Genomic DNA, 27,790 nt, shown 5'->3' with positions numbered 1-27,790 from the left:
GGAAGCTGAGGCACATGGTTTGTATTTTTTTTTGGTTTTGTTTTTTTTTTTCTGGAAGAAACAGCATGTTCTGACTGAGCTGAGCCAACCAGGTTATTTCATTAAGTCAAGTGCTTGCAGTCTTTGCCAGAGTTGATCGTTTCAAGCCTTGATACTGGTGCTAAACTGTGCTTCAGACATCACTGGTGATTTAAACTGCCTACTGCTAAAGGAGGCAGATCTTTAGGGGACAAATATCAGCACTTTTTAAACATCTCAAAGCCAAATGAATCAGTCCAAATGACTTCTGAAACCCTTGCAAAACCTCCTCAGCAGTAATTAAGGCAAGAGGAGCAGGAGGCTGAAAGGTTCAGCCACTGCTCAGGAGAAGCTGAGTTGGTGCTGCATGAGCAAGACACTGCTTGGTTGAATTGAAAACCTCTGTGGAGCAGGTCAGTGTTTTGTCTTACCTGTTATGGTCTTTCAGAGCATCTCATGCTCTGGAGCCACAGGAGCACAGTCCCTCCACAGGCACAGGCACGTTCCTGGGTCCCAGGCAGCAAGGAAGGAGTTTGCTGGGGCTTTCACTCAGGGCTGGGGGGAGGTTTTCCTTTTGCTCATGTGCTTGTCTTATTTTTCCTGAGTCCACCATGGCAAACACACAGCCCAGGAGCTCAGGCTGCTGGCTGCCTTGAGATGATGTCTAATCAGTGTTGTTAGCTAATACCCAGAGCTGCTGGAAAACAACAGCTTTGGAAGCACACCTTGGAGGAGACAGGGCTCTCTGCTGTGCTGTTACAATCAGAGAATCATTTTGGTTGGAAAAGACCTCTGAGATCATCAAATCCAGACAGAAGCCTAACACCAAACCATGTCCCTAAGTGCCACATCTACATGTCTTTGGTTATCCTAAAATGCAGCAGGCTTTGCCACCCTCTCACTGGTTCTCATGCTGCTGTTCACCTGCCCCGAGAGCCTTCCACTGCCCCAGGGCTTCTTGCTCATGGATCTGTGCTGGGTTTTCTCTGTGATGAGCTGAAAACACAGCCCTCTGTAGCTTTGTAACAGGGATCGTTTCACTGAACGTAGCAACTCTTTAGTAGTCAAGATATGAACCACATGACATTTCAGTTCCAAGTGGTTTTGACTGAACATTGGCAAACAGAGTGCACAAGTATTTGGGATGGAAGTGAAAGGGTATTAGCCCTGAATGAACCTGTTCCTCTGTAGAGTTGCTCAGCTGCCTGTGACCAGCCAGGGTGACAAAGCACATTTCTGCAGGAAAAGTAAGACTTGGATGCACATAGCAGAAAGCAGCAGGCTGTGGCTGACTGTAATGAACATACCCACGGAATGAGTAGGTGAAAAAAATCACGGTCTTTGCTAGGCTTATAAAATGACTTTGCTGTTTTAATGAATAGTGACTCTTAATTACATTTTGATACTTCTCTTAACACAGTGACAACAGGGGAAGCTTTATTGAGATGAAAAAGTTGGTAGTAAACCACAAGATGCATTATAACCATGTTATTTCGAGTTATAAAACCCATGGTAAGGAATTAATTTGTTTCTAAAGCAGAAGATTATTTGAGACCCACTGGAAGCCGGCACAGGCATTTCTATCTGCTTGTTGTCACAGCAGGAAGAAGTAGCAGTCTGCAGTGGGTTGAGTCAGGATGTGGATTTAATCCATTTAGCTCTCTGGCTAAATCCAAGACTCCTGGCGGGGACCCTGACTGTGAGTGGAGTCACAGCAGAGCCCAGCGAGTCCTGCCAGGAGTCACTTGTCACAAAATCAACATTGTCACCAACCCCACTGCAAGCACTGCTGGGTGCAGTGGGAACCCCTCGACCCAGGGATACAGTCCACTAAGAGTCAGGAAGGTAAAAGAATGGGAAGGGAAAATAAAGCCAAAATACGAGTCAAATATGAGGGCATCTGCTTATAGGAATTCCTTGAAGAGCAGCAGTGGGATGAGCTGGTGTGCAGCATTTCTCCCTATTGCTACACGACTTGAGGAGGTGTGTGTGGTCAGGGTTGGGTGTTATTGCTTAGAGACATTGCTGGCTGAGGGGACACCGTGTGCCGGGTCCTGGGCTCCTCACGCCGTGCCCTCAGCTCGGGGCGTGTGGGCCTCCGCTCCCACCGCGCCAGTGCCACCTTCCCTGATCGCATATTAGCGGGTGTTTAGGGAGAACTCCTGAGCAGAAAGGGTGGTTAGGCACCGGAGCGAGCTGCCCAGGGAGATGGGGGAGTCACTTCCCTGGGCGCTGCTCTCCGTGTCCTGTTCTGTCACAGGCTGGACTCGACGACCTCAGAGCTCTTTCCCAACTTAACTGATTCTGTCATTAGCAAAATGCCCCGTGTTTTCACCCAAGTGCGCTTCTGGCTGGACACCACACGTCAAAGAAAAAATATTTTTTTAAATTATTGTTTAAATTTTTTTTTTTTTTTTTTTTTGCCTTATTACCGCGAACCGCCGCCCCCCCCACCCTCCCCTCACGGCCACACGCGCGCGCGCCCCGGGAGGCGCGGCCGCCTCCAGCCAATGGGCGGCGCGGGCGCGGGAGGGGCGGGGCCAGGGCGGGGCGGGGCCAGGCGCGAACGGCGGCGGCGCGGGGCGGGCGGGAGCGGCGGAGCGCCGGGCGCAGGTGAGCGGCGCCGGGCCGGGAGCGCCGCCGCGAACCGACCCCTCGCACCGCGTCTGCGGGCTGTGAGCCCCTCGGCAGCCAGCCACAGGTGGGGCACAGCCCGCGGGGACAGTGGAGGGAGCGCGGGTGGGATCCGGGGTCCGGGCGGTCGACACGGGCAGCGCCGCATCCCCCGAGCTGCGGGAGCCGGGGATGCGCCCGGCAGCTGCAGCTCCGGAGGTGATGGTTTTACCGAGCTTAAAAATAAATGGGGGGGAAAAAATATCCTTCTGAAAGCTGGGATTTTGAGCAGTTTGAGCATCGTGCCAGCTGTCTCTCGCCCTTTCCTCTTCAAGAGAAGAAGGTAAGAAGTGCGGTGAGCTCCGTGCAGGTTTGTCACGACTTCCTACCCCTCCTTGCTGCCCTTGGGATCAGCCTGGGCTCCTCAAAGTTTGGGTTTTCTCGTGGGTCGGTGCTCTGGCCGGAGCTGTCCTGCCCTGGCCGTGTCACACCTGGCAGCCAGGCTGCTGAGAGGGACTGATCTCCCTCCCTGCTTGCCTTGGCTCCCAGGGACAATAACCTGCAGCTCCCAGTGGCCTCTGTGCTGTGAACAGGGAAAATTGCTGATCCTGCAAAGATATCACTTTCTTCAGCTGCTCTGATGAAGGTAAAATTACCATTCTGTTGTAGCTGTAACTTAATGAAAAAGGTTTTGTTTAATAGGAAACTGTTGCTTTTCTGTTTACAGTAGTCTGCAATTCCACATTAAGCTTCCCGTCGTGTGTTAACTTCCTCTCTGTAAGGCATGTCTGGCAGATGTTCAGTTTCTTCTGGAGTTTGACACGGGATGGCTTTGAAGTGTTGCTTTGAAACTGTTAAAGGCAAGCAGAGAGCCACTATCTCAGTTGCTTGAAGAGAAAAACCAAAGCCAGCGTGCTGGGGCCGTGCTCCAACACATCCTGTGCATGGTTTGCTGTGTGAGCCCTGTGCTTGGGCTGCCTGGTGTGAATGGGATTAACATCCAGGCAGAGAAATACATTTGCTATCCTGGGCTTGCTCCCTTGGCTTTTGCCTGGAGAAGGTCAGATCTTAGCAACCAGGAGGGTCAGCACCAGGCTCTCACCATTCCAGCGAGGAGCTCAGGCATGCCATGGTTTGGTGTGGCCTGAGGGCTGGGCTTTGAGTCCCAGGAGGTGCCAGGCCACCGGGTCCCAGCAGATTTCTTTCCTTGAGGGAAGCTGTGCTCGCTGGCATGAATGCCTTCTCTCTGGAGATGTCTCCAGCTGTTCTCCCTGAGTTTGGGATGGCTCTTGTGGGTTGGAGTAGGGTTTGTGTGAGTGCTCCCAGCACAGCTCCTGGCTCAGAGAAGGAGGGCACAGCTGCCCATCCAGGTGCTTCCAGGGAGCCTCCCTGTCCTGGCATTGTCTCAGGAGCAGTGAGTTTCCCCATCACTCCACACTGCCAGAAGGTGCTGTACTTCTGCTTTCAAAGCCTGTGCTGCTGCTGCTTTGTGCTCTCTAATTAATGTGTTCATTAAGCCCTAAATCTCTTTGCCTGATACAATTAATTGTCCTTGCACTAGCTAGGCTTTCCAGGCCCAGCTTTCCTTTTGCTGGGAAGGGGTTGTGGGATTTCCCTTCCCCTGTTGGGCACTGGTGGGGTGGCTGCAGTAGCAATGTGCTCAGCCTGCAGCAGAGGGGATGTCTGGAAGGATGGTGTCACAGTGATCTCTTTGCTGGAGCAAGAAGCACTCTTTAGGCAGTGGTCACAACAAAAACTTCCATGGTTAGACCTTGGCTGGGTGTGAAGAGGTGGCACTGTGCTGTGTCACTGTCCTTCAGCCAAGGCTCTGTATTTCTTTTTGCTGATATTTGTTCCCTGAAATTACTGAAGGATGTATTAACCCTGCATTTGTGCCACTTTCTGATGAACTGTGGAAAGAACAGTTCTGTCTGAAAGCCAAATCTTCTCTTCAATGTCAATGCTTACCTTAGAAGAGCCTTTATAGGAACAGGGGAAGGAGAAACTTCTTTTGTAAGAGGCTTCAGGAAAAGGCTGAGGTTTCTGGATGGCTTCTGGCAGGTTGGCTTTGGCCTCCAGAGGAGTTATCTGCCTGGCTGAGGGGCAGGGAGGATAAATCCAGGCATGCCTTGGGAAGATGCCTGGAGAGAAGACACCCTTCAGTGCCCTGAAGCACAGGTGGATGATGGGCAGGTGCACTGTTGATCTGGACAGGTCTGTCCAGCTGCTCAAAGCCCTGACAAATCTGGGTGTAGGGGAGGCAGGTTCTGCCTACCTGGGAGATATCCCTTGGTTCCAGGGCCCTGTGGGGATGGGGAGCTGAGCAGCACAAGCAGGTGAAAGGTGGGGGGGAAATGGTTTGTGTGAAGCCAGCAGCAGAGCCCAGCTTTGGGCAGCATCAGGCTATAGGAGGAGCTCTGCTGAGTGGGGAGGAGGATGGGGAAGCAGGATTTTTGGGTGTGTTTTTCCTCTACATTGGGGTGGGGAGAGACTTCTTTCTGCTCAGCCTCTGGAGATGCTTTCTGCTGCTCAGCCACTGGTGGAGAGGGAGGCTCAGGGAGCTGAGCCATCCCTTTGCTGAGAAAGAGAAGGGAGACAAGTTTCCCCTTCATCTTTGGGATGAAAGCAAAGCCTGAGCTGTCAGCTAAAAGCCAAGCGCAGAGTTGGTGTGAGGTAAAATGTTACTGGCTTGTGTCTTAAACTGTAGCAAAGCAGACCCCTCTGTAGACAAACAGGTATTCAGTTACCCTAGAGAAAATTCTTCCTTTTACAACTTTGTCTTCATGGTTGTTCCTCTGATTTTCAGGGTTTTTTTCCCTTTTTTTCTCCTTTTTTTTCTTTTTTTTTGGGGGGGTGAGGGGCACAGATTTCACTGGCTTTAAGAAGCAAACATCCAGCATGGAAGAAGGTGACCCAGTCACCAAAAATACATGGTTGAAAAAGGGATGTGTATGGCTGGCTGTGGGAATAATTGAAATAATTGAAGTGTGCAAAACAATTGTTGACATAATGCAACATTGAGGCAGGTCTGAAGATTGGTTTAGGGGATATTTGTGATGGATAAAGTATCAGGTACAGGTGGTAAATTAATGATACCAAAAATGCCTTGTGGTTGAGCATGTTGTTTTAATTAAGACAGTGGTTCAGCTTAGCATGGTTGGAGAAGAGTGTCTGAAACCTTCTAAAGAGAACAGATCCTAATAAGTGATAAATTGGAGAAGGATACTAATCTGAAAGATGGTGTGGTGGGAAGGAGCTACAGTGACTTTCATCCATATGTGGGAGGGTGGCTGTTGATTTGTGCTGGTGGGTGAGGTGTGAGTATGTGTGTTCTGGCCCTTCAGAGACAGGGATGTTTTTCAGGCTTGTTTATTTGGCCACAGGTTGAGTCCTTAATCACAGAAAAAGATTTTATAGACTGTGTCATTGATGAGGTGCAGTCAAGGACTGCAGAACTTGCAGTTCTAACTTGTGTAGGAATTTGCAGCCTGGATTTGTTGGTCACTTTTTCTACTGGTTTAAGTTTTTAGAAAGATTTTCATGTTTCATTGCACTCTTCAGTTTTATTATATATTTTATATATTCATACCTATTTTATATATTAGATATTTATTTTATATTTTTGGCACAAGTGATAGAGGGAGAAGCACAAATGTCATATCTGTCAAGTGTCTGACACTGGAGAAATTTTGTTTGCTGTTTTCAGGTGCTGGTGTCCCTGGATGGGGAAGCTCTCCTGTAAGCCCAAACCCTTTTGAGGACACAGTTTCTCAGTGGGCTGAGGCTGGCAGCTGGGAGGGAGAGCTGTCCCATGGCAGCTGGGAGCTTCATATCCCACAAAGCTGCTTTCTAGGGAGTGAACCTGGCCAATTATGAACCTTTGTATTTTATTTCTTGATGGCACCCAGTGCATGAGCTGAGTCATGCTTTGTGCCTAAGGTGTGGTTTGTTGAAGACTTGTTTCTTTTGGGTTGCTGCCCTGGGAAGGCATTATTTTTGGGTGAGTACTGCTGAAATGGTTATAGTTCTTTTTGCTAGAATCTGTTTGGGATTAATTTAGGCTGCTTGTGTTTCTGCAGAGTGGTGGCTGTGAAATGTGATGAATTCTTCAGTATTGTTCAGAGAATTGATGGTGAAGTTGTTAGCTAGTTAACAGTGACTGCTCTAATTATTCTGGTGTGAGTGTAAACAGCAAGGCTGTGATGTGCTGGAGCAGCATTTGAATATGTGTCTTTCATGCTTCTTTTTCTGTTCTGTGCTGTAGTCTCTGCACAGCAACCATGTGTGTGCCTTGGACAAGCAGAGAAGCCATGGAAATCCAGTTTTCCTTTTGCTGGTACTGGGGCAGTGGAGCCAAATTCATGGCCTCACTTTTTCTGCTGCCTTCTGCAATTCCCTGTCCCCAGTGGTTTCCAGTCCCTCACAGCAGTGTGAGTGAGGGCTGTGTCCAGTCCTTTTTAGAGCTGGGGTGTTGGTGGGAGTCATTGCTTAGGGCAGAGGGGGCTGTATTAAGCACAGAGCTCTGTGCCAAGGTGGAAGGGAGCAGATCCCTGAAGCCTGCAGCTCCTGTGCAATATCCCATCAAGTGACACTGTGATTTTGTGACCTTGTGAGGACAGAGCCTTAAGTGCTGGGGAAACCCAGGCTAAACAGCACTTTCTGAGGATGTGTTAGTGTTGTATTTGTGACTGCTTGGGATGAGGTGAGAGTGTGAGTCAGTGGTACCAAGGGATGTGAGATCATGCTGCCCTGCTGACCTGGGCTGTAGTGCCTGTGTGTGACAGCTCAGTGCTTGCTGGAGCACTGCTCCCACTCAGGTGCTGCTGTTCTCTGCTGTGCCTTGCTGCAGAGATTGGGCACAGTTTTGTATTGCAGCCTTGTGGGTGCAGCAGAGCTCAGACCACCCACTCCATAGTTTGTCTTGATTTGTAGAGTGCATTGTTTGTCTTTGCTTTTGTGGAGTGTATTTATTAACTCAGAGACTATTTTGCTGTCATGAGACTTTATCATGGGTACCTGTCTCTTCTTCCCCTCTCCTGCTCCCAGCAGTAGTTCAGATTTCCATCCTACAGAACAGAAGTGAGTCCTAAACCCCCAAAAGAGCTGCTGAGGATGGATTTGCTGTACACAAATAACATGGGCACAGCCCTCTGAAGCCCACAGGTGGAAGCTGTCACATCTGCAATAGACAAAGCTGAAGGAATTGAGCAGCAGTGGCAAAAAAACTGAGCTAGCACAGCTTTGCAGAGTAGTGTGTGCATGTGTGTACCTACCTGAGGCTGGCTCTAGTGATCACAGCTCCCCTGCTGTCCTGCTCTTGTGCCCAGCTCTGTCAGAGTTACTCCCAGCTGCCTCCTGCCTTTGTGCTTGCTCACCATGGTACTGGCAACACACAGGCATTGCCAGAGCTTTTCTTCTGCCCTGCTCCTCCTCATGTGCTGGGTGCTGCTGGTGGCCTTGTCTGCTCTGCTGCTCTAGTGTGATCTCTCAGAATTTGGGACCCCTGCCTAGAAGAGGGTCTGTAGCTGTTGCTTCCTGGTAGGTGTCTGCTACCAGACCCTCCCTCATTCCAGCCCAGCCCGTGGAATCTTGATTCTTTGTGGACAAGAAGCTGAAAGATGTGTGAGCTGCCTCCTCATTAGGAGCCTGGCAGAGGTGTGATCTGAGGATGAACCACAGCTCCACTGGGGAAGGAGCCTTCCTTCCTGCAGAGTGTGAAGTGATTGATGGCAGCATGAAAGAAAAAGGATGAATTTGCCTCTCTGTGAGTTGAGTGCTGCCTTGGAGGAGTGTGCTCTATTGCTGCAGAGCTTCCTCCCCTGCCTTTTGTCAGCGCTTACAGGTCAGTGTGGAAAAACTGGGAGGGAAGGAGAAAGGATCTGGTGATGTATAGAAGGTAGTAACCCTATGCCAAAGAAATGAAGGTACTTGAAAGGCAGGAGGATCTGATGCAGTGTTCCTATAACAAATTATTACAGTACACATGTGGAAGCCAACCACTTAAATAAATCAAGTCTTAATTTTGACACTTCCTAACACCTGGATTTGGAAATGCTGTCTGGGTGGTGCTGTTCTGGGATATTATTTGTGCTGGAACCAAGGGTTTGGGTCTGCTTGCCAATGGTGTGCCTGCTTCAAGTGGCAGTATGAGGATAGGAAATTCATCTGCTGACCTCTCACTGATGAGGGGCTTTGATGCTGAAATTGGAGTGACCTTTCTGTAGCTGCCAGGCAGCTTGACTGACAAAGGTTAATGCTATCTGAGGCTAGCAGGCAGAGTGTAAAACAGACCTGAGGTGAGTCTTTTAGTCCTTCTGTGTCAGCACCCCATCCCCAGGCTGAAAGATGGGGCTGGAAAAGTGCAAGATGTCCAAGTGCAGGTTGTTGTGTGCAGGGGGAACAGAAATGTGTCCCCTCAGGGCTGGGGTGTGGGGTTACTGCATGAGCAGGGTTTGATTTGTGATAACAGAACAAGGTCCTCTGGCTCAGCTTGTCCTGTGGTAGTACTGGGCATGAATTTCAGTGTTCTCAGCTGTGTTATTAACGTGCACATCCAGGTTTGAGAGATCAGGCATCTCTTCCAGGGTGCTTCCACACTGATCAGGCTTCTGCTTTGTCCTTTCCCATGCAGTTTGATGTGAGCAGTGCTTGCAATTTGCCTTGAAGAGTGGTGAAAAGGCATGCTTTATTCATAGCAATTGCTGGGAGTCCATTCCTTAGTGCCAGATAGATTGATTTAAGTCTGAATGCAGAATGGAACTGGTATTTTTGGTTAATTTTCAGAGTTTGCTGTTTCCAAGGAGCTGAAAAGTGTCTGTGCTCCACCTGAATGCCATTGGACCTGTCTTCCATGCAGAATGATTATCACAGATGCAAGAGAACAATATGAGATTGTCCCACCTATGGGAGCTGATTCTTCTGTGGCACATCCTCTCAGCCACCAAAGAAATGAAAGAGCAAAACCAATACAGCTTTCCTTGTGCTCATCCAAACATCTGCCTGCCTGCCTCCTTGTTTATTGTGTTAAGAGCACAAACTTCACAGCAGGAACCAGCATTTTCTCTGTGCAGCATCAGGCCCAGGTGATAAGTGTCTGAAGTGCCACAGTAGTGGAAAATAATCTTCCAGATCTGAGTCAAAAAATGGCAGGTGCCCTGGGGATGCACAGAGCATTCTGTTATCTAAAGAGATGTCTTATCTTTGACTCCAAGAGCAGCATGTTCCCCAGCATCCCAGGGGAAGCCCCCTCCCCTCACCCCAGGGAGCTCTCCCTGCTCTCCCTTGCTTGCCCCAGGCAGGGGGTGCTCCAGCCTCCTGCTGATGCCAGGGCTGCAATGCCAAGGCATTTTTGAGGTTTTGCTGTGAGCTGGATAAAACCACCTGGATTCATTGAGGGTGTGTTGTGGTTGCTGCAAAGTGCTGAGAGTCTCATTCCACTAAGGCCTTGTGGAGGAAATGAAACCCAGAGTCTTTAATATTCCATGCTCTTTAGGTATGAATAAATTTTTCCTTGCCCTGAAACCTTCTCCTGCTGTGAAATCCATTTCAATCTCTTTGTCTAAGACAATCAATCTCCCTCCTTTCCTCTCTCCTCCCATGCCCCAGCTTTTATTAACCTAGAAATGTGCTGACACTTCACCATCAAACTGGTTAGGGAGCTCTGCAGAGTATTTTTGCAAGTTGTCAGTGTAGCTGCCTGCTAAAGAAGGGGAAGATGGCTCAGAGTTGCTCATCTCCTGGGGAATTTGGTTTTCCTGCTGATGGCTTTCTGCAAAAGTGTCTGACAGCCCTGTCCATATCCTTGTTTATCTGTTCCCCTCAAAAGGAAGGGCATGGGCTTGGGGAGTCAATGAAGAAAGAGCATCACTGTATTTTAATGCATTTATTTTGGCAGTGCTCCCTCCTGTAGCAAATCCCTGTGCCACCATGCACTTGTGCTGACTTGAGCCTCTCTGGAGCTGTCCCTTCCTCTGCTGTGTCCTGTGGGTCACTCAGTGCCTCTGCAGTAGCTGCTCTGCTTTCTTGGAAAGAAGCCTGTGCCTCACACTGAACCCCTCCTGCTCCACTTGCCAGGAGGCTGAGCTATCCAGCACAGGAGTTGTTCAGTTTGGATGTGGAATTTCTGGCTTGGTGGCAGGTGTGGTTCCTGAGGGGCCTCAGTGAAGCCCCTGGGGCAGGCACAGGGGTCTCCTGGAGCAGCAGGGACATTTCCTGGGGCAAGGACAGGGGTGCTCTCCTGGAGCAGGGACATTTCCTGGGGCAGGGACAGAGATATTCTTCTGGAGCAGGGATATTTCCTGGGGCAGGGACAGGGTGCTCTCCTGGAGCAGGCACAGGGGTGCTCTCCTGGAGCAGGGACAGAGATGCTCTTCTGGAGCAGGGACATTTCCTGGAGCAGGGACAGGATGCTCTCCTGGAGCAGACAGAGGTGACTGCACTGTTTGGGATGGACTGAGCTGAAGCCTGTTTGGACCTGACAGTCAATACCTTGAAGCAAAGTCATCCCAGCCACTCCTTATTTGCTGGCATTGAGAAACACCATTTCCAGCAGCAACTTGGCTGTTCCAAAATCCTTGACTTTCTCTGAACCTCTTTGCAGCTCTGGCATCTCCCAAGCTGAGCAGTGCTGGTAGTTGGAAAGTTTGAGCCAAATAACATCAGCTCTCCTGATATCTTCCAACCTCACAGTGCCTGGCTCTTCCTGCCCTGCACAGCCCATCCCCTGGCTAGACAGTCCTGTGGAGATTCACCAGAGCCAAGGGATTTGGGGGATCTGCTGAGCAGCTCCTGGAGTGGCAGGGAGCCAAGAGCTGGAGCACAGGCTGCTGAGATGGAGGGGGGTGGGAAAGCCCAGGAGGGACTCTGAGGGTCCTCAGTGTTAAATCTGAACAGCCACAGCATCAGACAGTTGGGAACCTGACCTGCAAAACCGGGAGCCTTAAAGGATGTGACAGGGAAAGGAACAGAACACCCCTCTGTGGTGCCCCTGGGCTCTGTGGCTTTGGGAATCCACATCCTCCTTGCCTTGCTCCTGTGCACACCTGGGACTGCTGGGAATGCTGTTGGATGCCACTGGGACCAGCTGGAGCTGTCAGTGTGAACCAGCAGACTCCCAGAAGCAAACCATTCCTTTACTTTGGAAGCTGCAATGGGAACACCTCCTAGGCATTGCTGCTGCTGAAAGCAGGTTCCTGACATTAATACCAGATGGAATAATGCAGCTGCTCCTTCATGTGAGAAGCTGGAAGCCCTTGGGTTCCCCACACCTCTCACAGGTGCTGGGAAGCAGCTGCTGCTTCCATGGTGCCAGGCAAGTCCTACATCCAGCTCTGCAGTGTGTTAAACCAAACATGCTCTGGTGATTGGGCAGTGTCCTGTCAAATTATTTGTCTGCCTTGGAAACTTGTCATTTTCCAGCCTTTTGAGACCACCTCCCAGAGAACATGGGAATTGTAAGTATTTAGATATATAATAATGATGTAATTAAAATCTTTAATTTTATTTTTTCTTGTTTGAGTGTAATCCCTTTGATTTAAAGGGTGGTAGTAGCTAATTGGATTCTGGGCCATACTTGCAGAGGCAGCCGGGGGGAGGGACTGCAAATGAGTCTAGCCAGGAAATTGCACATTTAAATATAGTTCTTGGTAGGGTCAGCAAAACACCCAAGGGACAAATTAAGAGTAGAATTTCTGCTGTAATGTGTTCATTTAGCTGCAGACATAATCTTAAAGAAAACAAGGAAGCTTGGGAGTGAGGGGAACAAATTTCAGGGTGGATGTCCCTTCTGTTGTGCATTTGTGTGCTGCTGCAGGTCTCTCATAGGCAGGAGCATCCTTCTCCTGGCTCTGGGCTGATCCCAAGAAGAAACCACTGAAGGCATTTTTGAGTTTGTGGGTGTAGTGGCTTCACTGGAAGATGGAAATCTGTAGTTCACAGAATGCTGTGGGGCTGTTACAGCTTTGGCACAGATCACCTGGATCACACTGTTCATTGGGTGGAAGGGAGATGGGAGCAGCTCCACCCCATTGCATTGCTTGGGTTTAATGGGGACATTAATGGGGACATTTCCCTGTGAGGCTGCTGCCTTCTTCCCAAATGGCTGGGATGGAGCATCCCCTCCCATGGTACTGACCTGTTTCTCTGGACAGGCATTCAGGAATATAACCAGAGTCTTTGGAATGGGATGCGTTCAGCCCCAAAAAAAAAAAAAAAAAAAAAAAATTAAAAAAAAATAATTCAGGGAATTGGAGCACTGGGCTTGTCCCTTTGGAGATCTGCAGCCCTGTATTTTTCCTGTTGGGACCCATGACCCTTTCACAGATGGACAAGGTCATTGTCCTGCTGGGGACATGTGTGAGGAGAACAGTGAGGAGTCAGCAGCCAGAGCCCAGGATGCAGGACATGGAGCACATCTGGAGTAACCCCTGGCTGAGAGCCAGCAATGCTCTCAAGTTTAACTAACAACATTAATTTTCCAGCCCTTATTTCTTGATTTAGCATAGCTCAGACCACGTGCAGCAGAGCTCACCTACTCCTTGGTGGCACTTAGGGAACAGTCTGAGTAAGTCCTTGGCAATTGTCATTTCCCTTGGAGGTTAAGTTAAAGAAGTGTTGCTGGTGATGGGAGATGCAGAAGAGCAGCTTGTTTTATGTTTCCCAGGACCTCAGACCCAGCTCTTGGTGCTGCTCCTTTCATTTTGACTGTGTCCCCAGGGGAAGGCCACATGTTCAGGGAGGGAGGCAGAGCTTGTCAGGAATGAAGCCTGATCTCACATCCCTCCTCTCTCTGCAGGGCTGTTCACTCTAGCTGAGTAATATTCCACAAAACCTGGGGACCATCCCACCTCACCTGCAGTGTGTCATCTGGAGGGAGAGCTGCCTGACAGGTCTGCAGGTGTGACCAATTGCATTGTGCATCACTTGTTTTGTATATTCTAATTAAATTGTTATTCATTATTTTCTCTTGTTTTTATATCCTATTAAACTGTTTTTATCTCAACTCACAAATTTTACATTTTGCTTCCCCTCAGTTCTCTCCCCCATTCCTGGAGAGAGATCTGTGAGCAAGCAGGTGTGTGGTGTTTACCTGCCTGCCAAGTTAAACTAGAACATTTAAGCTTTATTTTTGAAGCCTGCTTTGATTCTAAGCTCTTTGAGCCAAGCTTGCCTTTCTTAAAGCATTAAGCACAGTGGGGCAGTGAGCTCTCTATTAATTGATGCTGTTGCCAGGCTATTGAAAAGTTGTAATAATGTGGCCAAATTTTCAAGTGTGGTCTAGGCTTTCTGCCTGGGTGTCAGAAAGGGAAAGCTAATTACAGTGTGAGCCAAGGAGAACAGGCTGGCTGGGAGGAAATGTCATTAAGGTTCTCCTCAGGTGCCAGGTCAGCCCATGTCAAATCACAGCTGCCTCAGCCTCTAAATTTCTTCCTCCTTCCGTTGAATTACTACCAAGTGATTTCTTGCAAGTGTAACCACCTTTTATAACAAAAGAATGAAAACTGGCTGTTTTATTTAAATACAAACAGTGGAGGCTGGGCTGGGATTGCAGAAGCAATAGAAGAGGTTATTTTATTTTCTGTAGTGCTGTCCAGAGTGCCTGTGCTGGCTCCCTGCTGCCCCTGGGCTGCAGTCATGGGGCAATGGGGTGTGTGGTTTATCCTCTCTGACACCCAGTGGAATTGGTGTTGGGATGCCTGAAGTCCCCTGCAGGTCTTGCAGGTTTGGCCAGCACTGCTGGCCAAAGTTTGGGTTATTTGGAGAAGCAATGGACAGTGATGGTGGGGTGTGTGAAGACCAAGCCTCAGAGCTGCTGCATGTCCTCTGTGTGGAGCAGAGAACTTGGGGACACCTTGGAGGTCCAGGATACAGGTAGGTTGCCTGACCACAAATTCTACAGAGAGAGCTTAGAACCCTTCACTGCACTGCCAGCAAGGCTCACTTGGCTCACTCACATGATCCACATGGCCAAGCCATCACTACACTGATACAGCTGGTGTCACTTCTCAGCCTCTGGTCCTCCTTGGACTGTGATCCTGAGCCTTTCTGAGACTGTTTTTCCCTTTAAAAGTTCACGTGGGAGCTCCCACAGGACACAGAATCTGTAATTCTCTCTTTAATACTTCATCATCATCCTCCTGCAATGTTGAGGGTGTTCCTCCGTGCAGGTCAGATCAAGGCACAAACTTATCTCCCTGTCTTAGATCACAAACCACTGAAGGTGTTGGTGGGATGTTTGCATGTGGGTAAGGAATGGGCAAATGCAGTCCAGCTTGAGTGCTGGCTAAAAAGAGCCTGGTACAAAAAATAAGATCCTCAGAGGAGATTTAATAACTGGGGAGAATAATTGTAAAGTACTTCAGAATATTAACCAAAGGCTGAATGCATCCAATTAGCTTAATGAAGCTGGGTGGTTGGGTTCTTTTTTAATCAAACAGATGGGCAAAACATTATGTACAAAAAATGAGATCTGAATACAATGAACACATTTAATTAACAAATAAAAGACAGAGAAAGAGTTTGTTTTTCAACTTGAGAAGTGAAAGCTTCTACTGCACCAAATACTCATGGTGTCTTGAAAGTCTCAGATACTTCAGTGATTATTTGTGTGTTTGAGGTGGGGGGTCAGCCTGGGGCTGCAGGCAGGTGAGTGGGTGCTGGGGCAGCAGTGATCCATCACCAGCCCCTGTGTGCTGCAGAGCACAGAGCAATCCCTGCCTGCTGCACTGGGCTGTGCCCAGGGACAGGCTCAGAACCATAACTTCAGCTCTGCTCAACCCTCTGCTCCAGAATGTTTTCCCTGCATGTCAGTGACCACCTCTGCTCTGCAGAAGGAGAAAGCCAGGACTCCTGTGTTAATCAGGGTGTGAGGTCAGTGTCCTCAGTGTTCAGGAGACCTGTGGAGTGTTCCCTGTGCTTGTGCCAAAGTGTGTGGAGCTGCTGCAGCCACCCAGCTGAGATGCTCTGGCCCCAGTCAGGGAGATAATTCCCAGCACTGGTTCCACTGTCCTTGCTGCAGTGCAGGCTCCTGTTCCTGCTGTGCAGACACAACTCCTCTGCTGTGTGTCTGAGTCGTACTGGGCCATTGAAACCCGTGCAAATCAATGCCTTCCCTCTCCAGACAGGAGCCTGCTCTCCATACAGACCTTGAGTGCTTATGTAAGTGTGAAATACAGAGCTGTAATATCAGTCTTGCCAGGGCTGGGAGTGTTTGCTCTAGCCTAATAAGCTGAACAAGCCATTTTGATATTAAGCCTATAATAATAACACCTTGTAGCTAAAGAGTGTGTTTTTCCCCACTGGTGGATTACTCAGCCCTTTTCTTTTGAGGCAGTGTTTAACAAAAGCAGAGACTTTCCCAGACTATGTTTAATTAAACACAGCTCCGAGATCTCTTCATTTCAGTGCTGTGGTGATGTTGCTCTGCAGTCTCATCTCCAGGGCAGTTGGAAATGGAATTTGTGATCTGGGCTGGGCAGGTCACTGTCTCCTGCCCAGATGTACCTGTCCAGATGTGCCCAGTGGTGCAGAAATCCCAGAGGGGCTCATATTTGTGGAGCTCCTGAAGCTGAGTAGGGGCTTGGTCTGAGCTGTGCAGCCCATGCAAGTGGCAGCTCAGCCAACATGCTTTACACTACAACTAAGATTTGGGGTCCTAATTTCTACCTGCTTCCATTTTTGGTTGCTGATGTAGCTATGGGAGCATTTTGAGTGCAGTGGCCTGGTTATCAACAATTACATACCAAGTGAAGGCTTTAATTTGAAGGCTCCTCATTTCTGCCTTAGGAGTTACTATGAGCAGATGGTGATATGCTCTGGTTTTGCTTATTCTTGCAGATTATTTGCCATATAATTTTTCTGACTAATCCTTTGGCCCATAGACTGTTTATAAACCTGGAGTCAGGTTTCGGGTAAAAACACTTGTGTTTGCAAATTTTAAAATCTGTTCCTGTGCTGGCTTGCTGATGTCACTGTGGGCAGAAGACTTCTATGAGTGGCAAATGCCCTCTGCACCATGGGAGAGAGGCAGCTCCTAAAGAGGAGCCTCCTTCCCAGTGACAGGATGGGATGATGTTCATGCCTTGTTTGGGATTATTTTATTTTAAAGCATGATATGGCTAAAATCCTAACCCCAGCATCAGTGCTGTCAGACATACTGACCTCCCCTGAGGTCACATTGCTGTTTCAGGTGGTGAGGAGGCACTTCTGCTGCCACAGAGTTTGTGTCCTGTGTGAGTTTGCACAGCAGAAAGTGGGGGATTTGCCTGTATATGGCTGGGCAGGACACTGCTATCAGCAATGGTGGGGGCACTGCAGCCACTGGCACAGCTCTCCCTGGAAAGTGCTGAAAGGCTGTGGTGGTACTGTTTTTTTAAAATGATATTATTAATTATTATTATTATCATTTTTGTTATTATTATTATCGTTATTATTATTATCATTATTACTGTTGTTGTTGTTATTGTTTCCCCCTCATCTCTTACCACCTCTACCTTTTAAAAGAATCGGTCCCTTGGATGTCTCTGGAGAGCTGGCAGTGGTAACTGCCTGACTGATTTATTCTGGTGTTTTAACATTTACTGGATTTACATAACAGCCAAACAATCTGTTTCAGGAGTTTAATATAAACCCAGCTCTAGTGAGTCACATCCATGCTAGCAGTAATGCAGGAGAGGCAGCTGGGGGAGTGAGGAGGTGACTTTTTCTGGGTTTCTGCATGAGAATATATTTCAGGAGTGGCTGCCTGAAATATCTCTGACACCTCATAGCTGAGTGATGCAGTTCTCCTCTGCCATCAGGGATTTGTTCTTAAACTTTGAAAGAGCAGGGATGTGTCACACCAGAGCTTCCATTGCTGCTCCCAGCTGAGTCTGGGGGCTTTTCCAGAGCTCCCCAGGCACTGCTGTGTGTCCCTGTGTGTGCATGCCTGAAGAAGGGAGTGTAGCTCTGGGAGCAGCAAGATGAAGCCTGCTGAGATTTGCTGGTTTGAATTCAAAACCTTGCAGCATTCGTGGGTCCCAAGACGTGCAGATCAGCACAGCTGCAAATAGGATACAGATGTGTGCCAGCATTTCCACCTGGGGTCTGGTGATCCATGGGCAGGGTCTGGGGACAGGGTTTGAGCTCAGCTGGGTGAGAGCTGGCCCTGTGCCCCCGGGCAGCCACAGCAAAATGTTGGAGCTGCTGGAACTCCCTGCAGAGAATCCCCCCTTCAGGGCTCTGGGGCTCCTTCCTTGGGGACAACAGGAGTGAGAGCCATCAGGACAGGGGTTTCCCACAGCATGGTGTGTAACCTGTTGCCTCAGGTCCTTTCCAGGCAGTGTATTTGGGATTCCCTCCATTCTCTCCTGCAGTTGTCTGAACACAGCAAATCTCTGGAGCAGGATTGCCATGGGCAGCCTGTCCCCTCTGCTCCATGCTCTGCCACCTCTGCACTGGAGGGGTTGCATTGTGGTTGAGGAAAGGGGGTCTCCAGCTTGAGTTTTCACTTAGAAAGCCCGAGGCAAGACGCAGCTGGGTTTGAGCAGCCTGGTTTGTGCTGCTGCCTGCACTCGAGGTCGGCTGTTCAGCTAAGTGAGCGCTTCTCTTGCTGCAGCTTATTTGAATTCTTGTCTTCAGAATGGAAAATAAATGCTGGCTGATGAGATCTATTACAGCACTAATTTTAGAGCATGCCAAACAGTAGGAAATTGTTTTCAATCTCCACTCTCATTTCTCCTTTATTTCACCCCTCCATTTGGGAAAATTGCTTTTGTCATTCTTCTAAGTGCCCAGTGATATCCCGCTCACTGGTATCTTCATGCATTCTCCTTCCAGCCCTGTTTTCTGATATTTCTTTGTTCACCCACTTGACATTGCTGTCAGAAGAGCTCTCTCCAGGGTTCAGGCAGCAGTGTTGGCACGGTGCAGGCACTGAGTGCTCAGCCAGCTGGTGTGAGATGCCAGCAGAGCCCCCTGCCAGGCAGCACCACAGTGGAATTTCTTATCCTTGTGCACCCAGGGCTTTGTAAGACTTTCCAGCCCCACCCCAGCCTGCTTTCTCGATGAGCAAGAGGGAAAATATGAGTTTTCCTCAGTTCTGGTGAAGAGTTTAGGAAGCAGTCCCAAAGCTTTATGTTTGTCCTTGGCACTAATGAAAACCTGAGTCGTTGCTCAAGAGGTTGGAGCAGGCAGCAGGTTAGGAATCAAACTGCTTGGTCAATGCCAGAGGGCACAGTGGTGCACAAAGTCATAGATGTTCATAGATGGGAGGTCTCACTGGTTTGAGAAGAGCTTGGATGCCTCACTGGTGGTGTGCTCTGAAACCTGTGTGCCTGCAGCCACCAGTCCCTCCCTGAGCCCTGCTCCGGTTCACAGTGCTTAGCAGAGCCTGACTGAGCTCCAGATTAAAGCTGGTGGCACAAGTCCAGTTGTTTCACCCTCTGGACTTTCCTGAGGCTCCCTGGAGTACATTTCATGGTTTTGGCAACCACAGCAGCTGCTGTGACCATCAGCACTTGGTGCTTGCCCTGGAGGACTTTGAAAATCTTTTCTGTCCTGCCCCAGCTCCCTCACCCCTTCTGCTCCTTCACCCTCCTGTCATCCCTTGGCTGGCAGATGACAGTGGCTTTATCCCTCAAAAAGAGCTGCCTTGCCCTGGCTTTTTTCACTGGAGAGGGGTAAAAAACTCCTACCAATTCCCATTCCATTCCTTTCCCGGTGCTCTCCAAGCCCTGCGGCTGCTCAAGGTGTCAGTGCCCAGGAATTCACCCAGGAATGTCTTCATAGTGTGCCTTTGTGAACATGGCTGAGATAAACCCTTTACTGAACTAAATGTGGTAACAGCTAATCCCCTGGAGACAGTCACCTGGGCCCTGCACTGTGAAAAGAGGCTTTGCTGCTCCGATTAACTGCACTGGCAAGAACATCAACTCGGGGCTCTTTTTGGAAATGAAAAGCACCTCTCCAGGAGAGTGGAAGGGATTAGGTACCAGCTGGAATATTAAGGTAGGTTTTTTGCAGCTCCCTGATGAATTTGTAGCTTAGGAGTCTGGTGAGCCCTGGTGGGATGGGTGATTGTGGCTGAGGTCCCTGGGCTGTGGTGGACTGAGGTCAGTGGGGATGCAGGAGCTGCCCTGGGAGGATGCTGGTGCTGAGTGAGCAGCTCTTGGGGTCCCTGCTGGGGTGTCCTCAGGCCTCTGGGGCTCACTGTCATAAAATAAGCCCTGTCAAACCAGCCAGCCCTCTACAAAGGGCTGAAGCTCATTTAAACCTTGCTAAGGTTTAAATGACACTGACCTTTTCCAGCCACTTAAGGCAAATGCCAGAGGCTGTGGAGAGCATTCCAGCTGTTTTCTCAACCCTGGTTTCCTTTTCTGGGGGGAGATCTGCACTAATTTCTTGACTATTGCTTTTTAACACAACACTTTCAAAAGCCTGAAATAGAAATTCCATCTACATTAAAAGCAAAGATCTTGTTCTTCAGTGAAGGTTTCTTGGGCTGTGTTTCTGAGGTCAGGATTTTATCTTGGTGCTGGTTTCTGTGAGGCTGCATGGGCCAGCAGGAGTGCAGCCTGACCAGTGAGCATCACATGTGACAGTTGCTGAAAAGAGCTGTAGACCAACATCCCAGCTGACTGAATGGATTAAAACTGGTCTATAAACTTTGCCCATAAAACAAGGTAAGACTGAGAAAACTTTAAATACTTGCACTAAGTATTCTTTGTTCAAAGCAAATTTGAATGCTGAAACTGCTTCCAAAATTCTGTTACCTTTCAACCTGTCTTCTACAGAATTTTCTATTTTAAGTAAATAGCACAGAGTTAGCTCAGAATAGAAAAGATACAAGTGCCACTGTTCAAAGTGTGCTTTAGTGGTTAGATATTTATGGGAGACATTCAGGAAATGAGTAAACACTTGAAAGTATATGTATTATTTATTATTGTAGCTGATTAATTACCACTTGAAACCTTTTGGTTGGTTTTATGGCTCTGTATAGTCTTCACCAAGCAGTGCTTCAGCAGAGTCTAATGTGGCATTTGTCCCAGTTAAATGTTTCAGGAGATGCAAGTGCTGCAGCTGATTTGTTTGAGCAGTGGAAGGTGACAGTGTGGCACTTGGTGCAAGCACCAGGGGAAGAAATGAGTGAGATCTGGAAGGTGCTCAGTGATGGCTCAGTCCTTCCAGCCCCAGCAAGAGAGCTCTCATTTTTTGGAGAAGAGCAGGGTGGGGTTAACGTGTCTGACTCTGTCTGATGGAGTGATGACAGCCAGGAGTTTAAACTTGGCTCCCAAGCATTGGACTGCCACCAGGGGCTTCTCCAGTGCTTCTACAGCAGTGGTTCCTCCTCCAGGCTGGAACAGAGAAGTGCATGAAAAAACAGAGTTTTACCTGGCTCTTACCTGGCTCTGAATCCGTGGGCTCTCGGCACACTCCAGCAGCCTGCTGGCTCCACGTGCTCCCTGGAGCCATTGTCAGATGTTACTGTGTGACCAGGCACCAACATCTCTATTCCTGCCCAGCCTCCTGAACTAGGCCTGGAAAACCTCTTGGATTCATGCAAAGCCTAGTTGAGAGCAAAGCACAGATCCCATCCCAGCAGTGCTTCCTGGAGCAATGCATGCCCTTAGGCATTTGCTTAGCTTTAACAAGACTTAAGCACATGAAGCATGTTTTGAGATACTTGCTTAGTTCTAATCTGCACATCTTGAAAAACAGGATGATAAAATCACAGTGGAAGGGGTGGCAGGACTCTCTCTGCCTTCAGCAAAGTCAATGTCATGCTTAGTTCCAGTGGAGGAATCCCCTCTCCCTTGCTGTCCCTTCCCTCTGGCACTGGCCATCCCTGCAGGAATATGCTCATTTAACCCTTCTACAAACAAAGTTTGCAGAATGCCTCAATCAGAAAAGTTCCTTCATCAAATGACTCCTCTGTGGGAGAGGAGTGAGTGGGCCTGGAGAGGAATGGAAGAGTCACAAGAGAGATGTATGAAAATGCTTTTTATGGAATGAATAATTTTTGTTCCGGAGGCGGCAGCGTCGCATTTAATTCTAATCTGGGGATTTTTGGGGAGCGCGTGATTGACGCCCAAGGAGGGGTGCAGGATGCTGTTTCTCAGCAGGCTGTCATTCCCCTGCTCCATTTACCTGCCAGCTCTCCTGCAGGGACTTCTCACTCTGGATGCCATTAATCCATTTCCCCCAGCACGTCCCTGCAGCCTCTCCCGGGAGCCAGTGGCACAGGAGGGTGGCCCATTGTCCTGGTCTGAGGGACAGGTGTCTGCCAATAAAGGCAGGAGCTTCTCTTTGAAATGGAGAATGTAAACCCCCTCCCTCCAAATTACTATAATTTTGAAATTAAGGGGTTCTCAGACAAAGATATGGGAATTAGGAATAATAATTCTTTACTAGGAAAATTAAAATAGAAATGCAGTATTACAAAGAACAATCCCAAACCCTGCCAGAGTCAGAATCCAAGCTGACACCCGTCAGTCAGTCAGGGTGTTGGCACAGTCCCATTCAATGGTGGCTGCATCCTCCTGCAGGGGCAGATGTGGTTCAGCTGGAGCAGTGCTCCTGGAGAAGGTGCAGTTTCCTCTGAAGCTCCAGGGATGATGTGGAAAGGTCTGGCTTTCCTCTGGAATCCAGTGGAAAGAAGGTCCCTTGGTGTCCAAAATCTCAGTTTTTATCTGGGTAGGAAAGGCTTGGCTCCTCCCCTGGCTGGAGCATCTCCCAGTGGGATGATGGAATTTTATCAGTCATGCCCTGGGACTCACTGGGCCAGCAGCAGATGATATCTCCTGGAGGGAGGATGGGCTGTGGGAAGATAAAGATGATTGCCCAGCTGGTTTAAAGATGGCCCATGAGCAGATAATATGTGTCAGGAGATCAGGGTCACTGCCCCACCCGGCTGCAGCAGATGGGGACAGAATTCACATTTCTGGTCACATCAACCCAACACACCCACGAGGGTGACACACAGGGGTGGCCCACAAGGGTCCCCCTGCAGCTTGGGAAGCACTCTGCAGTTGTGCTGAGGTTCATTTCCCTTTGCTGCACTGGTCAGCAGGAGCCTTCCTGCCCCAAGTCCCTCTGTGGCTGTGCCTGGCCTCCCCAGCCCTGAGCTGGATGTGTTCCATCCACTCCAGCCTCACTCCAGCCAACACAATGTGCTTTTCCTGACTTTGCCCGTGCTCATCCCTGGCTCCCCTCTGTCCCTGACATGGTTTCCTCTTGCTGTACCTGGTTGGGGGCCCTGCACAGCATCATGCCCAGACTCCCCTGGATCAGGAAAGGTGTTGCTGGCACTGGGGCTCTGCTTTCTTCCATCCTGGTAGTCCTACCCTTATAAAAAGGGCCATTAAGAGTTTTGTTTTGCTGCAGTGTAAACTTCAGCCAACTCCTTCCTCTTGTCCTGTCCCCTTAATTAAATGTGTGTGTGTGTTAAATGCTGTGAGCCCAAGCAGAATCTCATTGCAAAGTAAACAGGAGTGTGGGACTTAGGCAGGTCTTTTGTTACTGCTGTACAGGGTTTATGTTAATAACAGCTGCAGAGATTGAACCCAATCCCTCATGAGCTTTCCAAGAGCCTGATTAATCTGTTTAACAATGGGTCTGGGTTTTTGTTTTTATCTTTTCCAAAGGAGTTAAATTTTTGTCCCTTTCAGAGTAGCTGTGGATCATGTAAGCACAGCAGTATTTTTTTCCTAATTGGCTTCAGGTTTATCTCTGTCTATTATGTTTAAGGGTTTATAAGATGCACCCATCACCATGGCATCAAAATGCTTCCTATGCCAAAAACACTTGATAAAAACATACATACACATGCACACACTTTTTTTTGGGTCTGTTGGAAAGTGCAAAGATTCTGATGGCAGATCAGGTTTTTGCATTATTGTATTCTTCAAACAGTCACCTTTGCAAATCATGCTTTTCTGCTCATCCTGGCTCTGGTCCATGTGCCATTGGAGAAATATGTCTTTCCAGTGAGCTTTGGGCCAGCCCCTGTATAAGCAGAATTTTTCATTGGTATTGTTGATGGGTGATGGCACTGGTGCTGTACACAGGCAGGGTTGGTGACAGACCCTGACTCAAACTTATTGTCTAAAAGTCAAGATATAGTAAAGGGAGAAGGGTGGGGAAGCAGGAGATAGAGCACAAATTTTTAGCCAGACAGTTCTCCCCTGGTCAGACCACAAATGCTCTGGCCTGCTTTGACTTACTGCAAAATACAGCAGCAGTATGGGGAAGCAGAACATTTAAAGTGAAGATGCAGATGTTGAAGGTAACAGGATTTGAAGACTGCATGGCACAAAATACAAGAAATGTATTTATAGCAGAAGCTTCTTCCTCTCTTGATTCTACCTCTTCTTGAATGCACTCAGTGATTGCTTTTCATGTGTGAATGCTTGTGAAAATGAAGCTCCCTAAACAGACATGAGATGTTTATGTGACTTAATGACTTCAGAGAGCTCTGGTTGTTTAAAAGAGGGTGGCAGTGAGGTTGCCTTGGCTGCAGTCAGTGCCCCTGCATGGAGCAGCTCCAGGGCCAGCAGTGGGACAGGATGGTGGTGGCTGCACACACATCCATCCCTGGGGAGCTCTCTCATCATTGACTTCACTAATGTGATTATGGTGGGGTGGAAAGGAGCCTTCCCAGGGGCTGAGAAATCTGTGTAACCTCTCTGGGACTTGTGCAGAGTGAAACCCTTAGCTTGAAATGGGGGGGCTTGTAATTTATGTAAAATGGTGACACTTTATAAAGTGTTTTTACCCTGGGTGTTCTCCTGCTGCTTCTTTGCTTCCCTCTGAACTGAGTGGCCAGGAAAGAGCTGTGGCATTGTGTTGCTGGTTACCTTGGGGACAGTCCTACCTTGTCCATGGGCTGGATGCTGAGGGGAGGGGTTTGCAGAGGTGAGACCATCCTTGGGCCTCTGTAGAGAACTCCCAGAGAAAGGGATTAAGGAAAACAGTAATCCCCTTTCTACCTGCTTCTCTCTTCCCCCAAGGTACAGCTATTTGTCTGCTCAGAGATCTCTCTGTCCTTGAATTCCTTTTTTCCAGAGGCATAAATTCAAAGGGCCGTGGCACCATGCTGGTCTGCATCCTCCAGCAGGCAGTGAGTGATGGCCAGGGGAGCTGCAGGAGGTCAGAGGAGTCTTGCTGCCCTGTCAACTGCTTGGGAGCAGTAATCCCAGCAGGGAGCAGACAGATCTCATGAGGCTACAAGCACAGAGAAGAGGTGGTAATTTTATTTTGAAGAATGCCTTTAGCATGAGAGAGAAGGAGATGTGTTTGCCTTGGTGTGAGGTGGGTTTGTGTTGGAGCTCTGTGCACTCTCCTTGCAGGCTGTTGGGTTTTCCTCCCTCCTGGAGACTTGGTTGGTGCATCCAGTTCAGCCACCATGGAGAGCAGTGGATGATGGTGTGCTGGTGGAACTGCAGCTCTTCCCTTTGTCCCAGGTGTCTGGGAAGGTGTGTGTGAGTGCATGTGCCATCCTGGGAGCAGCTGGGCTGTGCTCACAGCTGAGCTCTCAGTCCCAGAGCCATCCAAACTCTCTGGGGGTGGGTGTCAACCTGCTGCAGCTTCAGAATGGTGCTGAATGGTGCTGAAAACCAGCTTATCCTGTGTTAATCTTGTACCTGCACCTGCAGGCAGCTCTAAGGAACCTTTGTGGAGATTTTCAGCCTTTTCATCCTTCTTCATCAGTGCTGGCAGCTGCTGCTTTGTGGTAGCATCAAACGTTTTCTGGGCTGTTGCTTTGTGTATGTCTCTTCATGCTCAGGCCAGCCTGTTGTGTTTTCTTCCATTTGGCTTCCAGAGGTGGGTTGTCTTCCCTTTTAGTAGATTATTTTGTGGTGAAGTTCTTGGAGGGAAGTGGGCTGTGGAAAGGTGGTCAGGAGCCATGGGCAGACATGGTTTTGGGCAAGATCACTGCCACACCAGCACAGCAGCTGTGGAGCCAAGGCTGGCTGTGTTTATGGGATTAAGTCCTGTTATTTGACTTCAGTTTGTGAGAACTGAGTTGTGGTCACTGGATTTAGAGCAAAGGGATGAAAAGTTTTCCTCAGTGTCAAAGGGAATTATGAAGGCAGAGCAGGCTTGGCTCCATGGAGGAAGCAGGTGGGTGATGGCAGCTATTAATATATAGTCCAGCAGAAGTGAATTGGAAATTCACCCCCTGGTGAGAAATCTCTGTTCTTTTACCCTTGTTTGTGTAAAGGCAGATGCTCAGAGGGCTGGCCATCGAGGTGAAAACCCTGGCTGTGCTCTCCTGTGAGTCTGTTTAAAGATTCAGAGAACCTGAAGCTGTGGAAATGCAGTATCAAATGCAATGACACTGGTCATAGTGTGATGCCAGTGGAATGGTGCAGAACAACCTAAATTAGTCCTTTGCAGTTATTCCATTTACAAGTGTACTCTTTGTGCTGTGCTGATGGAACACAGAGAAACCAGCAGTCCTGAAGAAAGGTTGTGCAGTGGGCTGTAAAGCAGGCTGGACAGACTCAGCATTTCAGGGAGTGCCCAGTGTTTGCTGGCTGCATCACTGCTGTGCTTGGGGCTGAGGTGCAGGGGCCCTGCAAGGATGGACCAGACCTGCTCACTGATGTGCTCACCAGGATTTTAGGAAGAGGGCAGGAGAGCAACAGCCACAGATCTGCTGTTGGATCTTCAGCTAGCGTTTCAAAAGCATCAGGGTAACTGTTGGGGTGTGTTGAGAGGGATTCTTGGGAATCTCCTCCCCAACAATTCCCTTCCCATGAACATATCCACAGGATGCTTGTGAAGATGAGCAGATGTGCTTTGTGAGGTGCTCATGTTCCTCCAGAATGGAGAGGTCTTTAAGCCTCATTAGTGCTTTGACTTAATGCTTTTGCAGCTTCTTAGGAGAGCTTTTGGGAGAGTCACAGGAGGAGTTGAAAGCGTTTGGCTGCAGTCCTGGCACTGCCAGGAGCAGGGCTTTGTTTGCCTTGTACAAGTGACTGGTGCAGTGCAGCTTAACTCAGGTGTTGGCTGAGGCTGGAGACATCTCCAAAGCTGCCTTCAGAGCAGTGTATAAGGCAGCCTTGCCGTGAGGTTTTGCTCTGCTGTTTCAGCACAGGGTTTCCTGGCAGTGCTGTCTATATCACAGAGGACATAAGCTGCAATTAGCCTGGTGTTGGAAACAAGAGCTCCTTCCTGGCCTTGGAGTGCTACTGCATTAATGTATGAAATGGATAAATGATTTAGGTAATGAAATGGCTTGGATGTGGTCATGGATTGAATAAGATTTCCAGAGCCAATGTGCTTACTCATCAGATGACTCATGTCTTAGTCACTTAGAATAAGTGATTCTCTTTTGGGTGCTTCCAGAATGGGATGGGTGGAGATGAGCTGAAAATTTCCACTCCTGCCTTTGATAATTAATAGCATCTAGAACATGATGGACTGTTTCATCAGACAGAAGAGGAAACAGCTCTGTCTTGTGAGTACAGTGTATCCCAGGAGATTTGCCTGAATTCCACAGCAATGTGACACTTACATTTTGCTGTTTGCTTCCTGGTCAGGCAGAGTGATCTCAGGCTTTAGATCAACCTTCTCAAGCTTTGTTCTCAGCTTACTCTAGTGAGTCCCTCTTGTGGGTAGGTGCAAGTCTGAGCCTATTCTCAAATTCCTGTGCCACCAGCAGTGACTAAAAGCACCCTCAGATGGAAGCTGACCCCTGAAACAGCCAATGCAAATAGAACCTTGTTCTCAACTTCAGTTTATATGTAATTATATACATATAAATATTCTTTCTATTACCAAAAATTGAGTTATGATTGTTCAGAAGCATGCACATGTGTAAGCAAGTGAATAGCATATCTGAGAGCCTAGGGAAATTCCTTTGTAATCCACTGCAAGCTTTATATAGCAGATAAACCTATTGGGTTTTTCTTCTTCTTTCTGATCTTTCATCTCTCTGATCTCACAGTCATCCTGCAACAAACATAATGCAGGCAATTGCTGATCTAATTCCTGATTAATGTAGGTTCCTGGTGGATCAGCTGAGCTCAGTGGCACAGTGTGATCTCTGCATCTTGTGGCTGGGCTGCAGCCAAGTGGGAGTCACTCAGGGAGTCACTTAGGGCTGGCTTAGGCACAGGCTTTGCTAAGCTGGATGTGGCTGAACTCTTATCACTGTTCAAATGCTGGAAATGGGGGT

The 27,790-nt window shown here is 48.7% G+C and overlaps 1 protein-coding gene across 3 annotated transcripts in view; it reads left to right on the top strand.

The window, feature by feature from the left end:
- The first annotated feature begins 2,576 nt into the window (after window positions 1-2,576).
- Window positions 2,577-27,790, top strand: part of CAMKK1 (calcium/calmodulin dependent protein kinase kinase 1) — a 94,745-nt gene continuing 69,531 nt past the window's right edge. The window contains exons 1-2 of one of the 3 annotated variants that reach the window (XM_056506832.1): window positions 2,616-2,719; window positions 13,424-13,525. The gene's annotated coding sequence lies outside the window, so the exon portion shown is untranslated. Of the gene's footprint in view, window positions 2,720-13,423; window positions 13,526-27,790 lie in introns of all 3 variants that reach the window. The other 2 variants (XM_056506833.1, XM_056506831.1) reach the window with 2 other exon arrangements.

Source organism: Oenanthe melanoleuca, chromosome 19 (assembly GCF_029582105.1).
Source record: "Oenanthe melanoleuca isolate GR-GAL-2019-014 chromosome 19, OMel1.0, whole genome shotgun sequence".
In the NCBI taxonomy this organism is placed as follows: domain Eukaryota; kingdom Metazoa; phylum Chordata; class Aves; order Passeriformes; family Muscicapidae; genus Oenanthe; species Oenanthe melanoleuca.
The sequence above is the reverse complement of the archived record's forward strand: the minus strand, read 5'-3'. Positions and strand labels throughout refer to the sequence as shown.